At 43.1% G+C, this 22120-nt stretch overlaps 1 protein-coding gene across 1 annotated transcript in view; it reads left to right on the top strand.

The window, feature by feature from the left end:
- The first annotated feature begins 10632 nt into the window (after positions 1-10632).
- The window catches only part of LOC109901691 (epithelial discoidin domain-containing receptor 1-like), a 94041-nt gene continuing 82553 nt past the window's right edge, over positions 10633-22120 (top strand). The window contains exon 1 of the mRNA XM_031838097.1: positions 10633-11007. The gene's annotated coding sequence lies outside the window, so the exon portion shown is untranslated. The remainder of the gene's footprint in view (positions 11008-22120) is intronic.

Here is a 22120-nt window from a genome sequence, read left to right as displayed (position 1 = left end):
CCATCCAGTGGGTTAATACCACAGATGATCTGGAATGGTTTCTGTCCATCTGATCAACACCCCAAACTATTCACCGCCTGATTTCCAGGGATCAACCTTTATGGTAGCAATTATACCATCACATAGAAAGCAGCCTTGAGATTTACTAGTGCATGACACCATAAATATAAAAACTGTTAATTCAATTCTGGTGTGTCAAAAGAATTTACTGCCAGCAGTATGTGTTGGTCGCGCCAGTAATGCCCATGTGGTTTGAGTTAAGAGTTCAGCTTTTCAGGGAGGCTCACTGTGGAACTCTTTTCTCATGATGTAATCAGTGCCTTAACCCCCTTCCTATCCTGACAAACACAAACAATTACAGACATAAACACACACATGCACACTTCCTACCCTGGCACAAACTCCCTCTCCATGTGCCCCCTCAACTAGTTAATGCCTAATGTGTGTGAGACCAGATGGTAATGAATAGGTTTCGAATGAGAGGTGGGAAAATTAACAAACAACAGAAACACCGTTAAGCCTGGTAGACACTGTCCCCTGAGTGGACACACACACACGTGGGAAGCTGAGAGTACAGGTGTTATAATGGGCCCTTATTCTGGCTACATACTGGGGAAACAGAATAGAGAGGACCCCATAAGCCCAAACTCAACATCCAAAGTTAACCTCATTACTACAGCACTTACTTGTTCCCCAGGCTAGCATTGGGAGGAAGCATTTTGTGAACAAGATTTCTACAACACCAACTGTGGGACCAAAATACCCAGCTGGCATGTACACCTGTATGGTCACTAGAGGGCTTTCAAGCCTTGCAGCACCATTGATGTCTGGAGTTGTTACTGGTCAGGTTCTGCTGGCCTATTGTGCACAGGGTTCTCATTGGTGGTGTTAATAGTATGTACGTGCAGTTTGTGCTACATGATATCACACACATGACTGGTTTTTACCTTTACATGGGTGTGTCATGGACTATTGAGTATCTCGCTCTCTCTCTCACACATACACACATACAGTTGTACACACACAGAGGTGCACACTCACCCTCTACTTTCTCACAGACAAACACATACTGTATTTACTCAGACTGTAATGCTGTATTTACTCACAGACACACACACACACACACACACACACACACACACACACACACACACACACACACACACACACACACACACACACACACACACACACACACACATACCTCCCTTATATGATTCAATATCAGGCGAGTGTCTCCAGCCTGCTTCCGTGTGGTGCGTCATTGTGGCGGTCAGGGCAGCCTCAGCCGGCAGAGTGGGTGTCCTGATCTCCCTGTCTCAGGCTTCTTTTAACTAGGGAAACACACTAGCCCCAAACAGAGCACCCGGGGAGATGAGAGAAGACTAGGAAGCCACCTTACTACTGGGTTGGGCCCATCGTCACTGGTGTTCTGGTTGATGTTATTCCTGTCTTGTGTTTGTTTGTCCCCTGAAACATTCTGCAAAAGCTTGATCTGTGAGTAAAAATAGCAATCGATCATACCCAAAAGGCTTGTGCAAAACATTTCTTATGGTCTCTGGATATTGTTTGCTAAGGGACAGAGCACTCCCAGAAAATAACTAAGAGGACAAGAGATGAAGGGGAGGAGACGAGGAAAGAAAGCCACTTTAGACTAGACTGTGCTATAATGTAATGCTGAATCTTATAGATGGGTGTCCTCTACTCATCTTCTCTTCTTCACTTTTACTAATCAGTAAGGGGAAGCAATATGGTGGAGATCTACTGGGAGTGTCCAGTTCTTTCATGAAGGAGAGGCCATGGCAATGAAGCCTGTTACTATGCTCTACTATTGACTTACAGTCTCATTGAGAGAGAAAGCATATCGTGTCACAAACTTGGATGCTCAGTAACAGTCAGTCTCTATTGTCCTGGAGGGACTCATAACCAGGTAAACACACCCAGACCCAGTTCCTCTGTGAGGAAAAAACAAGTCATGATGAAGTACTGTCACACCCTGATCTGTTTCACCTGTCTTTGTCATTGTCTCCACCCCACCCATCTCTCGTCCATCTTCGCCATTATCCCCTTTGAATTTATACCTGTGTTCTCTGTTTGTTCATTGCCAGGTCGTCTTGTTTGTCAAGTCAACTAGTGTTTTTGTTCTCAGCTCCTGCTTTTCCCAGTCTCTCTTTTTTCCGCCCTCTTGGTTTTGACCCTTGCCTGTCCTGACTCTGAGTCCGCCTGCCTGATGACTCTGCCTCACCCTTCACCCTGAGCCCGCGGATCTGTACCTTTGCCCCACCTCTGGTTTACTGACCTCTGCCTGCCTTAACCTGTCTATTGCCTGCCCCTGTTGGAATATTAAACCATTGTCAATTCGACCTTGATTCCTGATAAGTAGCAACTATTTACTAGTCTGCTGGGACTACTTTACTGTACATCAGACTGTCAACAGTTGGCGGACTGATCTAGTATCATTATGACGACATTAGGTAAACTAGTCCATACATGTCCCAACTGTCATGTTTTATGACGTTACACAGAAATAACACTTTCCCTACATATTTCTTTCACAATATGTCAGCTGAACTGTTTGTCTTAACCTGCGCTTGCGTGTGAAAACTGTTGGCACTGCTTTTAGTTTGGGTGTCTCTGAGTGTGTGTCCATGCTTGAATGGGTCCCCTTTAGTCATCGACCGCAGGCGGCGTGTGTGTTTGTCTGTGCCCCTGTTTGTGAGTTGGAGCCCATGTGTCAATAGGTATTTTTAGTGCCGCCTCTCACTGCATTGCAATGGCACTCCTTCGCACCCCTTTGGACCTCCCCCACCCACCATGTCTACCCTCCACCTCCACCCCTCCAATCCCTCCGCCATAACATTCCCTCTCGCTGGGAGATACTATAGAGCTAGCCAGCAACAGTCAGGGTGTAACTTTAAAAAGGAGAGTGATCTTTTAGAAACGAGAGGAGCAGAGACAGACGATAGGGGATTGGACGACTCCAGTAACCATGGTGATAGTAGAACCCGCAGGCAAGAGTGCACATGTTTAGGTTTTTGCCCTAGCACTACACAGCTGATTCAAATAATCAAAGTTTGATTATTTGTTCATTCATAAATATGTGCTTCTGCTTCAATGTTTGCACACAGAGAGACAAGACTGTAGGTGTCTGTGTTTGAGAGGCTACAGTGCGTTCAGAAAGTATTCAGACCCCATGACTTTTTCCACATTTTGTTACGTTACAGCCTTATTCTAAATTGATTCAATTGTTTTTTTCCCCCTCAAACTACAAACACTACCCCATAATGACAAAGCAAAAACAGTTTTTTTTATTTTTATTTTTACATAAGTATTACATAAGTATTCAGACCCTTTATTCAGTACTTTGTTGATGCACTTTTGGCAGCCTGTAGTTTTCTAGGGTATGACGCTACAAGCTTGGCACACCTGTATTTGGGGAGTTTCTCCCATTCTTCTCTGCAGATCCTCTCAAGCTCTGTCAGGTTGGATGGGGAGCGTCACTGCACAGCTATTTTCAGGTCTCTCCAGAGATGTTCGATCGGGTTCAATTCAGGGCTCTGGCTGGGCCACTCAAGGACATTCAGAGACTTGTCCCGAAGCCAATCCTGCGTTGTCTTAGCTTAGGGTCGTTGTCCTGTTGGAAGTAGAAGTCTTGGTGGTTCCAAACTTCTTCCATTTAAGAATGATGGTTGTTCTTGGGTTCCTTCAATGCTGTAGATGTACCCTTCCCCAGATCTGTGCCTCAACACAATCCTGTCTTGAAGGTCTACGGACAATTCCTTCGACCTCATGGCTTGGTTTTTGCTCTGACATGCACTGTCAACTGAAGGACCTTATATAGACAGGTGTATACCTTTCCAAATCATGTCCAATCAATTGAATTCACCACAGGCGAACTCCAATCAAGTTGTAGAAACATCTCAAGGATGATCAATGGAAACAGGATGCACCTGAGCTTAATTTCGAGACTCATAGCGAAGGGTCTGTATACTTATATAAATAAGGTATTTCTGTTTTTTTATACATTTGCAAAAATTTCTAAGAAACTGTTTTTGCTTTGCCATTATGAGGTATTGTGTGTAGATTGCTGTGGAATTTTTTTAATATTCTTTATAAATTTTAGAATAAGGCTGTAATGTAACAAAATGTGGAAAAAGTCAAGGAGTCTGAATACTTTCCGAAGGCACTGTATGTAGTTGAGAGATTTCCCTGAGCTACTGTTAGTGTTGGAGAGAGGAGTGATAGTAGGATGCTAATGCCCCGACTGACAGAGTGAATGAAAGAAGGTGTAATTGGACAAGACAATGGTTCCGTGACTAGACAAAGTGAATTAGTGCACATCCAATGGGGGCTATAAGAGGAAGTCCCTAAGCACTATAGTTAGACACTTTAGAGAGAGGAGAAGAAAGGGGGAACATTTTCATTCACAGGCTGAGCAAGACAGGAGTGGAGAGGGGAGGGAGGGAGGGAGAGAGAGAGAGAGAGAGCGAGAGAGATTAGAGGGGGGAAACTAAGCGTAACCCTAGAGGGGTTTGAGTGACAGTTTGAACAGGGGGCGATAATTGTGGGAGAGCCGCCCAAATGCCATAGCGACTGCAGCAGTCCCCCTCTGCTGCAGGGTGTGTATGTGTCGTTTGTGTGTACTACTAGTCGGGGTGTGTGCGTTGGTGTGTGTGTGAGTGCTACTAGTCAGTGTGTGTTTGGTGGATGAAGGATTGCGGGGGATTTCTGAGAGGAGTAAAGGAACCCGACACCCAAAATAAGTCTTCCCCCCCAAACACCACTCCCCACCCAGCCCTCCAGGAGGAAGAGAGGACACAAGTGCAGGCCATGGCAGGGTACAGCTGAGAGGGTCCCCAGAGACCTCCTGACTGTGTGAGGGGTCATCTGGAACACCCGCCTCAAAGCCTACCCCCAACCCCCCCACCCCTTCTCCTCTGACCCCACCACCACTATGATCCCACCAACCAACATCACGTCCACCTTCTAGCACACAACAGTGTAGCAACCCACCACACAACCCTCTGGCCTCCACAGCACAAACCTTCGAGTGGGATCCCTTTCAACGACGACAAACACAGATGAAATAACAGAGACAGTTGGTAAATACACACTGATCAATCCATGTATCCGTTATTGAGTAGAGCAATTCACATAATGGCTGCCGCACCTCTTCGGAGACAGAAACATTGATTTGCTTGCTGTTAGACAGTATGCTGCTAAAATGCTCTTTTCAGTACATGAGCTATCAATCACCTCTATAACCACTAGGATTCAAAATGTCCATTTAACTCTATCCTCTAAAGCCACAGAGTTTTCTGGCTCTCTTGGCTCCCCCAACACACACTGAGACACTGACGCACACATTGACTGAATGATTGACTGGGTGTAAAACTGAGTTGGGTATGGGAATGTGCCAGGTCACAGAAAGAACTGTAAGGAGAGTGAGAGGAGCTGACCACCGCATATTTTTTACACTGAGCATCCAGAGGAGAACTCCTCAGCGGCTGTGGTGCAAACCCTGACCCCCACCCAAGAACCTTCCCCTGGGGCAGACATTGACCCAATAACCCCTGAAGCTTTACGACTCTTACGACACTCCAGGGACCAATTATAAACAACCCACCCCGAGGCCTAGGATATTGATAGTGACAAACACAGACAACTCACACTAAACAAACACATGTGCATGCATAATGCATACCCACACACACACACACACACACACACACACACACACACACACACACACACACACACACAATAAACACGCTGCATATTGAAATAAGTGCTGTGTTCTCAGTCCATTTCAGAGTTGACATTGAAGTACAGAGTGGAAAGCCCATGAAAGAGAGGGGTAGTGTCACTGTACAGTCTGTGTTTTCAACAGTCATTGAGATTTTGAGAAATTCTAGTGATTCTGAGAGGCATTTAAAAATGTTTTATTTATTATTTTCCTTAGGCAAGTCTGTTAAGAACAAATTCTTATTTTCAATGACAGCCTAGGAACAGTGGGTTAACTGCCTGTTGAGGGGCAGAACGACAGATTTGTACCTTGTCAACTCAGAGGTTTGAACTTGCAACCTTCCAGTTACCAGTCCAACGCTCTAACCACTAGGCTACCCTGGCGCATTGAGAAAGAGAGACACATAGATTAGAATGTTTGTCAAAGGTAGAATGTTTTAGAAGGTAGAATGCTCGGCATTCTGGAACTGATCTGTGTTGTCAGAATCCTGCACCCCTCCACAGCTGTCATATCAGAACAGTGTCTGGGACAGAGGATGTGTGTGTGTGTCTTGCCTCTTTAATTCCTTTGAGAGAGCCACTTTCATTTTTTATTTACATTTTTCAGCTGAAGTCAAAGAGGCGATAAATTCATAGCATAAATTTGGAACGTGTCGAATAACAGGAGATGCATCACTGTCAACACAGAAGAACTAGACTGAATACTTAAAGAAACTTGGGATGAAAGGTTAAATTACAGAGACATATCCATTTCTCATTATCAACTTCTTCTCTAACATCTCAAGGCTATCTTTCAACTAACAAAGAGTTAGGCGCGTTAATGAAGAGTAGAGAAAATCTCCCCTTTAAAACCTGTTTTCTATGCTCTCTCTTGATAATGACTGACTTTATGTTTTCTGGGCATCCTCCTCTCTCTCTATTTCTTTGTCGGCACTTCTTTCTCTACTCAACCTTCTTACCTTTTTTCCTCTCTCCTTCTACCTGACTCCTCATTTATTCTACAACGTTAACTTTTATTCTCCCTTTCTCTCTCCCTTTCTCTCTCTCTCTCTCTCTCTCTCTCTCTCTCTTGGTGAATTCCTCACAGGATCAGACCTGCTTTTTATGCTTCACTAGGTTTCACTCAGAGCAGCGAAAGAGGAGGGAGAAAGTGAGGAGAGAAGAAGAGGGGTGGAGAGTGACACCACACCAAAATGGCTGGTTAAGGGGCAGCATGTGTAGGTTTTAAACAACAGCAAATGGAGAAAAAATAAATGTTGTAAAATGGAGAGAAATAATGTCAGAAAGGAGGGACGAAGTAAAGGGAGACAGAGGGAAAGAAGGCCAGAAGAATAATGGTAAAAAAGGTCATAACATTTGGAGGGGTATTTGCGGTTGCCGGGGCAACCAACAAAGCCTTGCCAGTCAGGGGAAGAGCCCAGAAAAGAGTGTGAAAGCGAGAGAGAGGCAATGGCCTACACAAAGGATAGCAGCTGAAGTATTTCTCAGTAAGAATGAAAAAGAGCTTCTGATAGAAATGGGAAAATATTATTTTAATATTTTTTACTTTATTATCCCCATGGTGAACTTTTTGTATGAATATGCTTGAGGAACGGATAGTATTTCATATCTGATGACTGTCAAACATTCATTTGAAGGTTTTCCTCACCTTCATACATTTGGAAAATATCAGTTAAACATTACCTCAGAGATTACTGTAGTGTAACTGTTACATTGACCTACACATTCACCATTCGTCTCGGGGAAAAATAACATCAAAAGCACTTTTGAGGCCACATACAGTTGCAACAAAAGCTGTAAGTAAAGTCTATGAAACAACCCTAGCAACCAGACAACATGCATAAATCAAGTTAGTGACGTGTCTAAATAGATACAAAGAATATGGTGGAAAACCCTATTCGTTTTTTAATTTTTAATTTTTAATTTATTTAACCTTTATTTAACCAGGTAGGCCAGTTGAGAACAAGTTGTAATTTACAACTGCGACCTGGCCAAGATAAAGCAAAGCAGTGCGACACAAACAACAACACAGTTACACATGGAATAAACAAATGTACAGTCAATAACACAATAGGAAGAAATCTATATACAGTGTGTGCAAATGAGGTAAGATTAGGGAGGTAAAGCAATAAATAGGCCGTAGTGGTGAAGTAATTACAATTTATCAATTAAACACTTGAGTGATAGATGTGCGCAGAAGATGAATGTGCAAGTAGAGATACTGGGGTGCAAAGGAACCAACAAGAGCATACAGGTCGCAGTGGTGGATAGTATATGGGGCTTTGGTGACAAAACGGATGGCACTGTGATAGACTGCATCCAATTTGCTGAGTAGAGTGTTGGAGGCTATTTTATAAATGACATCGCTGAAGTCAAGGATCGGTAGGATGGTCAGTTTTACTAGGGTATGTTTGGTAGCATGAGTGAAAGATGCTTTGTTGTGAAATAGGAAGCCGATTCTAGATTTAATTTTGGATTGAAGATGCTTAATGTGAGTCTGGAAGGAGAGTTTACAGTCTAACCAGACAAAGAAAGGCCAGAAGTATACAGAATGGTGTCGTTTGCGTAGAGGTGGATCAGATAATCACCAGCAGCAAGAGCGACATCATTGATGTATACAGAGAAAATAGTCGGCCCGAGAATTGAACCCTGTGGCACCCCCATAGAGACTGCAAGAGGTTCAGCAGTTAGAAGTGGTTTATATGAAACACTTGGACTTTGAGGAGGAGACGGTTGAAATATAACCATTAAGAGGTTTAAAGAGAGATTTGGATTTGGGTCCAGATTTTCCAGTCAAACAAAAGAGTAGGTTTTGGCTTGGGATTAGCATAAAGGCCAAAGGAAATGGCAGCCCTGCTATACAGACAGACAGACAGACAGACAGACAGACAGACAGACAGACAGACAGACAGACAGACAGACAGACAGACAGACAGACAGACAGACAGACAGACAGACAGACAGACAGACAGACAGACAGACAGACAGACAGACAGACAGACAGACAGACAGACAGACAGACAGACAGACAGACAGACAGACAGACAGACAGACAGACAGACAGACAGACAGACAGACAGACAGACAGACAGACAGACAGACAGACAGACAGACAGACAGACAGACAGACAGACAGAGTGTAAAGGAAAAGAGGGCATGCATGTAAAACAGACAGACAGACAGACAGACAGACAGACAGACAGACAGACAGACAGACAGACAGACAGACAGACAGACAGACAGACAGACAGACAGACAGACAGACAGACAGACAGACAGACAGACAGACAGACAGACAGACAGAGTGTAAAGGAAAAGAGGGCATGCATGTAAAACAGACAGACAGACAGACAGACAGACAGACAGACAGACAGGCAGGCAGGCAGGCAGGCAGGCAGGCAGACAGACAGACAGACAGACAGACAGACAGACAGACAGACAGACAGACAGACAGACAGACAGACAGACAGACAGACAGACAGACAGACAGACAGACAGACAGACAGACAGACAGACAGACAGACAGACAGACAGACAGACAGACAGACAGACAGAGTGTAAAGGAAAAGAGGGCATGCATGTAAAACTATTTGTGTCCATCTGGGTTTATGGGTGTTTGGAATATAGCATTTATGTCTCTTTGTCCTCTGACATAAACCACACCATGCCTTCATGTTGACGTACTGAGATCAGGTAACATGCTGACCAACATACTGTACACACACAAACAGTCTATCAGTGGTTCAGTGCCCCTGTTCATCCAAAGTGGGTCTGCATCAGGCAGTGTTTGCTAATGACCTTTATTGTCCCACGCTGCTGATAGAGTGCCAGATAAAGTTAGCTTTTTCTCCTCGTGGCACCACACTGCGAGAGACGGGCAAGTACTGACACATAGCTACCTAATACTCTTCCTCTCTCTCTCTCTCGCTCTTTTTGCCTTCTACTCATTTTCCTTCAGCATACTCAACTCCTAGGCTACTACACTGTCTGACTCTCATTGGCTTGATTTTAAAATAGCAAATTGTTTTCATTAGAGTTTGCGTAGTGTGATACTGTTTGTGTTTGCTTGTTTCATTCACCTTACAAACTCTACTCTTTCACATTTATAATGAACAACACTTTTATCTCACATCTTAGGTTGAGTATTTTCTGTGTGAGCTTTGGTCTCCTCTCCAAGCCCTATTTTCACAACTCTTATGATCCAAAGTACTGTGCTTTAGTGTAAAACCTTCAATCACACTAATTATGGCCCAGGGGTGTAATAGTATACAGTTAAAGTGGCAAACTCTGTAATAATGTTTACTTTTGGGGTAAATCCAAAGAAAGAACCCTAGATATATGTAGGCTACTGGCAACAGCTATGATGAGTGGATTGAAGAAGTGATAACAGATGAAAGTGTGCATCCCAAATGGCACCCTTTCTCCTACAGTGCAACACTTTGACCAGGACCCATAGTCAAAAGTAGTACACTGTATAGGGAATTTGGTGTCATTTGGGAGACAACCTAAGTGTTGTTTTTGATATCTCACATAAAGTAAGGATGTTGATGCTGAAAACCAGGATACAGTTACCCAGAAAGGTCGATTTTGTTAGGCTACATGCAAGGGATTAAAAAGGTAAAATACCTCTGTTTTTTTCCTCTGTATTATATTTCATATTCCCCCAATCTCTCAATTACTTTAACAAATAAAAATAACTTTATACCCAGTGGCTTACTCATATTTACAGTGCTGTCGTCGGGCCATGGGTCCCACCCAGGGCGACTACTGATTGGCTGTTTGATGGTAGAATATTCAACAAGCACCTGGGTAGCTGTTGTGATTGGACACAGCCAGTGCAGTTATGTAAATGAGCACCTGGTGCTGGCCTCTGGGTGAGCTGAGGTTGGAGCAGGGCTCTGTGTGCGCAGCTGAAGCGAGGTTTCCGCGGTGAAGTAGACGAATAGAGAGCGAAGAACAAACGGAACGGAGATATGAACGGTTTTCTCGTCCCGTTCTCGCTTTAATCTTGACAAATGTGAGCTAGACAACTTGACATTTTCATCTAAGTTTTTGGACGTAACGTGTCGCCTATTTTGGAGTGCTTTGTTGTTTTCAGAGTTTAAAGAAAGGTCGAACGCGCCGCGCTACAACTGCAGGCAGCGTTGGATTATTCCCGTGGCGGAATATTTTGGTGGACAGTCACAGTCCGACACATTGCGCACGGGATATTCAAAACATTTAGAAGTTGCGATTGGTGTCTCATTTCGCCGTGACTTTTAGGTAAGTGGTAAAAACGACATCACGTTTATGCATTGATAAAGAGGTTACATATCAGTACGCACTGTCAATAAACGCAAAATGCTAAATCGCTTTACTCATGCCAGTTAAGGAGCTGCTGTGGGTAGGCTATCTTAGACGGTTACATGAGGTATTTATGTCCGTTTGTCTGTGAATGGGTGTTTGTGGGCCTCGCTGTGTCGATTGGCGTCAAACAGTCTCGGGGTAAGGCGGGGAAGGCTGGTTTGGACTCCGGCCACGGCACTCTGGAAGCGCATAGTGAGGTGTAACGTTGCAACCACATTGCTTGTTTGCCTGGCCTGGTGATTTGATAAAGTCTATCTTCCACGAGTCAACGAACTAACTACTTAGTTATTACATTGCATCATTCACGTCTTCATTGATGATATACAAAGTAGCTAGTTAAGGTTAAGGCTATTGTAATTAGGCTACATTGTATCCCTGCAGTATAAAAAGTAGCCTAATGTATAGATAGCGTAGTTACAGTACATTGTATCTCTCTAAGGGACATCAGAACTGATAACCCATAACATCGGCTTCTTATTAGACCACATAGTCTTAACTACTCTTCACGTCATTCTATTATTTGATAGATGACCACTGTAATACCAGTCTATAAACGGTGTATTACCTAAAAAACGCAGTTGTTCAATCGTTTTTTGTTCTTAGTAGGCCACCTATATGAATTAGCTGGCCTGCATTAGGCCAAGGTCTATGTGGACATTTAGCTCTTTCATGCATATCCTTATGTAGGCTACATTTTCCATGAGCTCTCTTAGGTGTTTATCTGATTTACTGCCCACAATTGACCCCCCTAACGCATTCCATACTAAATAACCTTCCAGTGACATGGTTCGCTTTGAATTACCCAGAGTCTGTAAACTATAGAGGTAATGGGCCGATTCTATTGATATGGTGCTCCTCAAACCCAGGTGGTGTTAAACACAATACATTCTACGGATGCTGAGTACTAAAACTGTAAAAGGCAAAGGCTCAACAAAATCAAGGCTCCTTGATGTGAGAAGAATGGGGTCAATAAAACGTTGAATGTTTACCATGATGACCTCATAGCGTCCAGGTGGCCATTGTCACACCAAGATGGAACATGGCGCGGTTATTGACCTTGCGACCTTGCGCAACAAGCAGGTGACCCCAAACAAGGCAGAGCCGCTTGGATTTCGTCCCCGTGGGATACACCAGTGTAGCGAATGGGGAGTTCTCCTCTGGGAAGCTAGTTCTCCTCTAGCTGCCTGTGGTTTTGTTAATAGATAAAAAGACAATAAAACCCTTTTCATATCCTCTCTTTCTCTCTCTCAGTTCAATTCAAGGGGCTTTATTGACATGGGGAACATGTTTACATTGCCAAAGCAAGTGAAATGGATAAACAGTAAATATTACTCACACAAGTTCCAAAATAATAAAATCATTTAAAATGTCATATGTCTATATACAGTCTTGTAATGATAGGCAAATAGGAAAAGTAAAATAAATAACCATAAATATGGGTTGTATATGAAATGGTGTTTGTTCTTCACTGACTGCCCCTTTCTCGCGGCAACAGGTCACACATCTTGCTGCTGTGATGGCACACTGGTATTTCACCTAATAGATATGGGAGTTTATGAAAGTTTGATTTTTTTTTTTTTCTAATTCTTTGTGGGTCTGTGTAATCTGAGGGAAATATGGCAACCTTTCTCAATAGCAAGGCTATGCTCACTTAGTCTGTACATAGTCAAAGGCTTTCCTTAATTTTGGTTCAGTCACGGTGGTCAGGTATTCTGCCGCTGTGTATGCTGTTTTGGGCCAAATAGCTTTCTAGTTTGCTCAGCTTTTTAGTTCATTCTTTCCAATGTTTCAAGTAATTCACTTTTTGTTTTCTCATGATTTAGTTGTGTCTTATTGTGTTGTTGTCCTTGGGCTCTGTGGGGTATTTGGTATTTTTTGATATTTTATTAGGATCCCCATTAGCTGTTGCAAAAGCAGCAGCTACTCTTCCTGGGTTATGAAACATGACATAATACAGAACATTAATAGACTGTGTTTGTGAACAGAGCCACAGGACCAGCTTGCTTAGGGGACTCTTCGCCAGGTTAATCTCTGTAGATGATGGCTTTCTCTCGTGCTCTCTCGCTCTCTCTTTTTCTCTTTCTCTCTCCCCTATTTCTCTCTCTCTATGCCTCCCCTCTGTCCCCTACTCGCTCACTCTCCCCTACTCCCCTCTCCTGTGCTAGTAGTACCAGTGAAGAGTGAGGACAGAGAGGAGGAACACTGTGTTGATAGATAGACCCTAAGGGATCTGTTCTATCCCTGTCTAATGGGCATTTGGATGCTAATTCCTCCATGTCGTCCGAAGAGGATGGTTGTCATTTCATAGTCTGGTTCTATCAGCTGTAGAGAAGAGACGAGAAGAGATTGACATATTATAGCCTACAGTATTTAGATCAAACTTCAACAATGTGAGTATACCGCTGCATACAAATTGGATTCTTGTGAATTCTTTGGAGTTTTGTACAGGAAAGATTAATTTACAGTCAGAATATTTTTCTTTGTAAGTGCTCTATGCAAGTTGTCTGTTCAGTCTATCAGTATGAGATATATGTTGGAAGCATTTTAAAATAATAATGAGCAAATATTGTACAATCCAGGTGTGCAAGGCTCTTAGAGACTTACCCATAAAGACTAACAGCTGTAATCGCTGACTGAGGTGATTCTAACGTGTATTGAGTCAGGGGGTTGAAAACTTATATAATCAAGGTATATTAGTGTTTTATATATATATATATATATTTTTTTACAGTTGTTAGATAATTTTTTTCACTTTTGACATTGCAGAGTATTTTGTATAGATCATTAACAACAAATCAATTTTAATCACACCTTGTAACACAACAAAATGTGGAAAAAGTCAAGGGGTGTGAATACTTTCTGAATACACTGTAGATGCATGTAATTACACAAAGGCATGCATACCACATACCACATTATCAGTAAAATGTAATAAACATGACAAAATGGATTATGGGAAATAAGTGGTATCCAGTCCTACAGCAGTATGTTAAAGATTAATAATTATATAATGTATATAATATATAATGTAACTGGGTTTATGTGATTGTGAAGCATTCAGGTTTAGTCTCCACCAGTATACAGTCACGCAGGTTAATCATTGACCTCGCTGCTGATGACACCATTGTCCTCTTTTTCAGGTCATTGTGTTTATGAGATACATTTATTAGATGTTGTGTTAAGTTAAATGACTTCAGTCTTCAAAGGGATGCGCTCGCATATAAAATAATATATATATCTACTGTATTTCAGTAGTCAATGCTTCCATCTATCATTGAGGCCTGTTGAACTAAACATTGGCTATTGAAATAATAAAGAGCTGAAACTTTGCAATCATACACAGTGTACAGGATTTAGTTTTATAATCTATAATCTGTAATCTGCGATTAAAACATAGTAATAGCATCCTTTTATGGAGTGTATGGCTTCTATGGAAACAGTTATCTAGTCGTCCATATCACTGGGGTTTGTTTTGGACTAATTGGCTCCCAACAGGCCGACCGACCTCACGTTCAGGAATAATTAAATTACCAAGGATGAGCAGGTTCCATCCACATGCTCAGTCAGACAAAGTAGCCTTTTACGGGAGACACATCCAAAAAGAAACCATTGGCTAAATTGTTTATCTCTTGTCCTAAACCAATTTCCCCTTGGTCTAGACAGCTAGCTAGATATTTCAATCCAAATTCTTTCCCATACTTTTCTCTTGAGCATTTGAATGCCTGTCAAAGAAAGAGGAAGAGAGAGATGAAGAAAAGAGAGAGAGAAACTCTAAATTGCATAATGGGCGGTGATGTGAAGTCGTTTTGGGTTCTGTGTGTCATTTCTGAGACCCATTTGATCTCCCCCTCTCCATCCGTCTCTCCCTCTGCCCCATCCAACATACCTTTAATGCAGTAATTTATCATTCTGCCAATCTGTCTCTCTCCAAATCTCTCTGAACATCTCCTCTTTCACTTAATCTTCCACCACTCCCTCTGTCTCTCTCTCTCTCTCTCTCTCTCTCTCTCTCCCCCTCCGGCTGAAGCAGCACTAGATCATTTTCCCTTTATTCCTTTCCCTCATCCTCCCATCTCTCTATCATTAACATCACCCCCCCCCCCGTCTCTGCCTCCACTCATCTGTGAGGTTACCATCCTCCCAACCCTGATAGATAGTGTTGGTATGGGGCTGGGTAAACAGTTTGTCTATTGACTGTGGCTGGACTGTTTGAATGAGTGAATCTGTCAGTGTATCTTATCTGGGGATCTCACATACCCTCAGCATATCATGCCAACATAAGAGCTGACTGGGATTCCTCTGTCTGCATGCTGTATAATGAGCACTCATCTTCAGGGTTGTTCATTTCAGTGATACAGTCAGGGAGTATTTGAATAGTGAAGTGTGTGCCCCCAAACAACCTAAAAGGCATTTCACATTATTATATTGTAATGATTTTACTGAATAAATTCATTGTTTGTTTTTTTACGAGTCAGAGTCAGACTCACTGGGCTCTAACAAGTGTCTCTCCACATTCTATATGACGGCTATCATATTTGCCTACGATAAGTATGGAAACGAACAAACTTCAGTCGACTTAAATCTAAAATAATGTTCTTTTTCTTTCATCTCTCTCTCTCTCTCTCTCTCTCTCTCTCTCTCCATTGACTCACGTGTTACAGTATCCCACCCCCGCAGTCATTACTCAGGGCTTCCAGACGACTCTAGAAAACTTTTGAAAAGCATCAGGTTAAAAATGCCACGATGCCATGCTGAACAACAAAGAATTGCTTATTTTACAATTTTGCGTCCCAAATGGCACCCTATTCCCTATATATAGTGCACTACTTTTGACCAAAGCTCTCCTAGGCCCTGGTCAAATGTAGTGCACTATATATAGGTAATAGGCTCAGTCCCAAATGGCACCCTATGTCTCTTTATCACCTCAGTGTTCTGAGTAACACCATCCCTGTTGAGGTTCTGACTATGACATCAGCCTTCCCCTTCCAGGCATTAGGACCAGGATACTGCCGTGTGAAGTGTCAGTGAGCTCTTTTTAGGAGCAGAGAGAAATTAGCTGGTAGAGGGATCGACCGATGCCTGAGGGGTGTAAAATGATAATGGGTGTGTTCGTGTGTGTGTCAGCATATAGTTACATATAGTACCAGACTCCACGTTAATCAGGTTATCAGGAACTACTCCAGAGCCCAGATTTGGTTTGTTGTGTGTGTTTGAATAGTCCAGATTGACATTAAACAGCTCTGAGCGTGTCTTCAGCCTTCCCCGCGTGACCATTTATTTGTCTTGATGAAGAAGTGGTTAGTGAAGTAGAGTCTGTTTTTCTCACTGCAGTTCTAAATGCTGAGCCTCGCACAACACATTCCGGTTTGACCTGCTCTCTCTCTTTTCTCTCTGTCTCCAAACTATTCCTCCCTCCCTCCTTTTCCCTCCTGTCCTCCTTTCCATTTCAATGCTAAGTCACTGGGTGAATCATTCTCACCCTCCTGCTGCCAAGGTCCTGTCTTTGTCTAACGCTGTATAATGCTTACTCTATATTTCTGAGTCAGGCTTCTAAATACGGAAGCCCCCCCTCTCGCTCTCTCTGCTCCTCTACTCCTCTCTACCACTTTTTCTTCCTCTACCAGTTTCTCGTTTCTTCTCCTCTCCCCCTTTTCTCTCTTACTCTCTCTCTCTCCACCATGGTGGACCGGGCGGCAGTCCGTTTTCTCTCTTACTCTCTCTCTCTCCACCATGGTGGACCGGGCGGCAGTCCGTTTTCTCTCTTACTCTCTCTCTCTCCACCATGGTGGACCGGGCGGCAGTCCGTTTTCTCTCTCCCCATTGTGAGAGTAGCACGGTGTCGTCAAGTACTTCTCCTTTCTCTCATCCCCTCTTTCTCTCCTCCCCTTCATCCCCCTTTCTTTCCCCTCTCCGCAGACAGGTGGCAGTGAGACAGTGTAAATTGAATTCAGGGAATTGGTCTGAGGCCTTGTCACACTAGAACTGTAACAAACCCTCAGAGGCCCAGTATAGCTAGAGTCAGTCTAGCATCACAGATTGATATTCACTCTATCGCCAGTATGTCATTAGGATGCCAATGCTACTACAGATATATTACATAGTTGTTATAGTATAGGTCTCATATGGAACACAGTACACCACAAGTTAGATAGGTCCTGTTATTCCTAGGGCTCAATTCAGTTAAAACATAATTCTTTTTCAGCGCAAACATTTTCTCACCAAGACTATGTTTATAGCTTGAGACTTAAAGAGATTTGACGGGTTCTTAATTCAGATTCAGTGGAAGTACTCCTCCCTGGATTTTCATGACTGCACTTCTCTCCCATCTAGGGCCGCAGGTAGCCTAGCGGTTAGAGCATTGGGTCAGTAACCGAAAGGTTGCTGGTTCGAATACTCGCGCTGATCAGGTGAAAAATCTGTTGACGTGCCATTGAGCAAGGCACTTAACCCTAATTTTCTCCAGGGGCGCCATACTACTGTGGCTGACCCTGTAAAGCAACATATTCCACTGCACCTATCTGGTGTATGTGACAATGAAACATATATACTGAACCACAATACAAATGCAAGATGCAACCATTTCAAAGATTTTACTGAGTTACAATTCATATGAGAAAATCAGTCAATTGAAATGAATTTATTCAGCCCTAATCTATGGATTTCACATGAGTTGGTCATAGATACCTTAAAATAAATGGGCCTCACATTGGGCCTCAGGATCTCATCACTGTATTTCTGTGCATTCAAATTGCCATCAATAAAATGCAATTGTGTTTGTTCATAGCCCAACCACCAAAATGGGGCACACTGTTCACAACGTTGACATCAGCAAACCGCTCACCCACATGATGCCATACACGTGGTTTGCGGTTGTGAGGCCGGTTGAACGTTTTGACAAATTCTCTAAAACGATTTTGGAGGAGGCTTATGGTAGAGAAATTAACATTAAATTCTCTGGCAACAGCTCTGGTGGACATTCCCGCAGTCAGCATGCCAATTGTATGCTCCCTCTAAACTTGAGACACCTGTGGCATTGTGTTGTGACAAAACTGCACATTTTAGAGTGGCTTTTTGTCACGTTTCTTCAAAATCGAACCCAGAAGCAGACCAGGACAAGGAGAGTAGGAAGAAGGTTAGTATTTATTTACAAGTGAATGTGAGTGGGTAGATACATCCAGGTGGCGTAGTGGGCAGCGGTGGTGAGTTGATGGGAGTAAATAGGTGGATCCAATGGGGAAGCGGAATCCTCCGACGACCAGGCGGGAATGGGGTAAATGATCCGGGTGAGTCACTGAAGACAGAACAAACGGAGGTAAGTTGAAGGCAAGCAAGACGTACAAAACAACAAAACAAATTCTATCCAACTTGAGGCTGATACTATGGCACAACATACTGTTCATGGCTAACGATCCGGCAGGGAATGGATGTCAGGTCAGAGCTTTTGAAGGGGAGAGGTGATGATCAGGACAGGTGTGCAGATTACTGATGGGATACAGGTGCGGGTGAACATCGATCTCCCAACAAGCTAATCTGCCCGGCAACCAGACAGGGTGCGTTCCAGGACACCGGAAACACACTCCAGGACAGAAACACAGGCAAACACAGACTCAGGAAGCGGGGTTCGTGACACTTTTATTGTCCCCAGCACAATGTGCACCTGTGTAATGATCATGCTGTTTAATCAGCTTCTTGATATGCCACACCTGTTAGGTGGATGGATTATCTTGGCAAAGGACAAATGCTCACTAACAGTGATGTAAACAAATTTGGCCACAAAATTTGAGAGAAATAAGCTTTTTTTGCGTCCGGAACATTTCTGGGAACTTTTATTTCAGCTCATGAAACATGGGACCAACACTTTACATGTTGCGTTAAAAAAAAAAATGGATGTCCTTTGGGTGATGAACCATTATTGATCCACACAGGAAACACAGGAAACACAGGAAACACAGGAAACTGTTGAGCATGAAAAATCCAGCAGCATTGTAGTTTTTGACACACTCAAACCGGTGAACCTGGCACCTACTATCATCCCCTGTTCAAAAGCACTTAAATATTTTGTCTTGCCTATTCACCCTCTGAATGGCACACATACACAATCCATGTCTCAATTGTCTCAAGGCTTAAAAATCCTTTAACCTGTTTCCTCCCCTTCATCTACACTAATTGAAATGGATTTAACAAATTAAATAAAGAATAAATAAATAAAGAATCAGACTAACCAGGTGAATCCAGGTAAAAACTATGTCATGGAAAGAGCTGGTGTTCCTAATGTTTTGTACACTCAGTGTATATATCCAGGATAGGGATTATGGAGAGAGGGAGTGTAGCTCCACTAGGACAGGTGTGATCATCCGTTTGAGGCACAGAGCAGTTCCCTGGACGTGCACCGACAAGTGCGGAGATCTAAGCCCTGTCTGAGAACCAAAACAAAACCGTTGGAGTAGCAGACAGTGAGAGTGAAACAAAATTCTTGTCCCGTGGGAACCTATTGGAGTCCCACTCTGAGTCCAAAATGGCACCCTATTCCCTTCAGTGCTTTACTTTTGAACAGGGCCTTTTTTTTCTAAATTTAAAAAAAATATTAATATTGTAGGTAGATTGTGGCTTATATCAATGTATTGTCTGCATCATTTCCATTCCCCTTATATTACATACATACATATATACATACATTTTTGTAAATATATATGTGATGAGTAACCTTGCCGGAGACTTGAAAGCTTTGTCAACTTCTAGATCTGATGCCTAGGCTTTAGCTCAGTGTGCTAACGTGGTCTAGATCTGATGCCTAGGCTTTAGCTCAGTGTGCTAACGTGGTCTAGATCTGATGCCTAGGCTTTAGCTCAGCAGTTTAAGTTGGTCACGTACACAGTTTAGCAGATGTTAAAGCTGGTGCAGCGAAATACTTATGTTACTAGCTCTTACCAATGGGGTAAAAAGTAAAATAGCATGTCAAGAATCCAGTATATAAATACATATGCGGTGTGTATAAACAGTGTAACTAAAATGTCATGTACAGTAGTAGAAATATTAGAATGAGCTACACTACGTAACCAAACGTATGTGGACACCTACTCGCTGAACATCTCATTCCAAAACGGAGTTGGTCCCCCCTTTGCTGCCATAACAGCCTCCACTCTTCTGGGAAGGCTTTCCACGAGATGTTGGAACATTGCTGCGGGGACTTGCTTCCATTCAGCCACAAGAGCATTAGTGAAGTAGGGCACTGCTTCTTAACACAGCACGCATCTAACCCGGAAGCCAGCCAAACCAATGTGTCGGAGGAAGCACCGTGCACCTGGCAACCTTGGTTAGCGCGCACTGCGCCCGGCCCGCTGCTGGTGCGCGATGAGACAAGGATATCCCTACCGGCCAACCGATTGGACATGATTTGGAAAGGCACACACACCTGTCTATATAAAGGTCCAGCAGTTGGCAGTACATGTCATAACTAAAACCAAGCCAGGGGGTTGAAAAAATTGTCAGAATAGCTCTGAGACAGGATTGTGTCAAGTCACAGATCTGGGGAAGTGTACCAAAAATGTCTGCAGCATTGAAGGTCCCCAAGAACACAGTGGCCTCCATAATTCTTAAATGGAAGAAGTTTGGAACCACCTAGACTCTTCCTAGAGCTGGCTGCCCGGCCAAACTGAGCAATCGCGGGAGAAGGGCCTTGGTCAGGGAGGTGACCAACAACCCGATGGTCACTCTGACAGAGGTCCAGAGCTCCTCTGTGAAGATGGGAGAACCTTCCAGAAGGACAACCATCTCTGCAGCACTCCACCAATCAGGCTTTATGGTTGAGTGGCCAGACGGAAGCCACTCCTCAGTAAAAGGTACATGACAGCCTACTTGATGTTTGCCAAAAGGCACCTAAAGACTCTCAGACCATGAGAAACAAGACACTCTCATCTGATGAAACCAAGATTGAACTCTTTGGCCTGAATGCCAAGCGTCACGTCTGAAGGAAAGCTGGCACCATCCCTACGGTAAAGCATAGTGGTGGCAGCATCATGCTGTGGGGGTGTTTCAACAAAGTACTGAGTAACTGGTCTGAAATACTTATGTAAATGTGATATTTCAGTTTTTGTATTTTTTATAAATTTGCCAACATTGCTAAAAAAAGTTTTTTGCTTTGTCATTGTTGGGTATTGTGTGTCGATTGATGAGGGGAAAAAAAGTTGAATCCGTTTTAGAATTGGCTGTAACGTAACAAAATATGGAAAAAGTCAAGGGGTCTGAATACTTTCCGAATGCACTGTATGTGAATGGTGTGTATGGACAGTATGTGAATAGAAAGGGTGTGCATAGCAGTAGTTATATACTAGCTAATGTCTAGATGTAATACATAGGATTTAGCTCAATGTTCTAGATCTAATGCCTAGGCTTTAGCTCATTGTGCTAATGTTGTCTAGATTCTCCCAGGTGATCTTGGTTCCATACGGGCTTGGATCCATACTCCGGCAACAACAGAGGAGTTTTAGTTAATTGTTCAGAATTGTACAGGTTCCATTTCTCCAATCTGCAGTGTGGGTGTGGGCGTATAGGACAGAGGTCTAGGCTATTATGCCCCAACAGAAAATGAATATTCCTCCTCTTGATTCTGTCATCTTGATGCAGATCAATGACAGGGAGCAAAAGCATGAGTCAGTGTTTGGCTTTAGGACTACTTACAGACTTTGTAATTAAACTCAAAACTCCATTAAATGTGCTAGTTTGAATCTATTCATTATTAGTTTAGTTTTGCTTCAGGATGGAAAAAAAGTATTACTATTTAACATCCATACATGTTGTATTGACGTCCAACTAATGGTTTCATATGGCTTCTGTTGCTGTTGACGACCAAGCTTCATTTCCCCAGCAGGACAACCTGAACCTGTGGTCTTCAATCATCATCTGTCTGCTTTACTATATAGGCCAGTGGCGGTCGGTGCTGTTTGAGATGAGGGAGAATTAGAAAACTTTTTCACAGCGTATTGGATGACTGTCATTCATGTTCCAGTCACCCAGCTCAATGTAACATCGA

Source organism: Oncorhynchus kisutch, linkage group LG13, assembly GCF_002021735.2.
Source record: "Oncorhynchus kisutch isolate 150728-3 linkage group LG13, Okis_V2, whole genome shotgun sequence".
Classification (NCBI taxonomy): Eukaryota; Metazoa; Chordata; class Actinopteri; order Salmoniformes; family Salmonidae; genus Oncorhynchus; species Oncorhynchus kisutch.
Note: the sequence above shows the minus strand (reverse complement) of the source record. Positions and strands in the feature narration are given on the sequence as shown.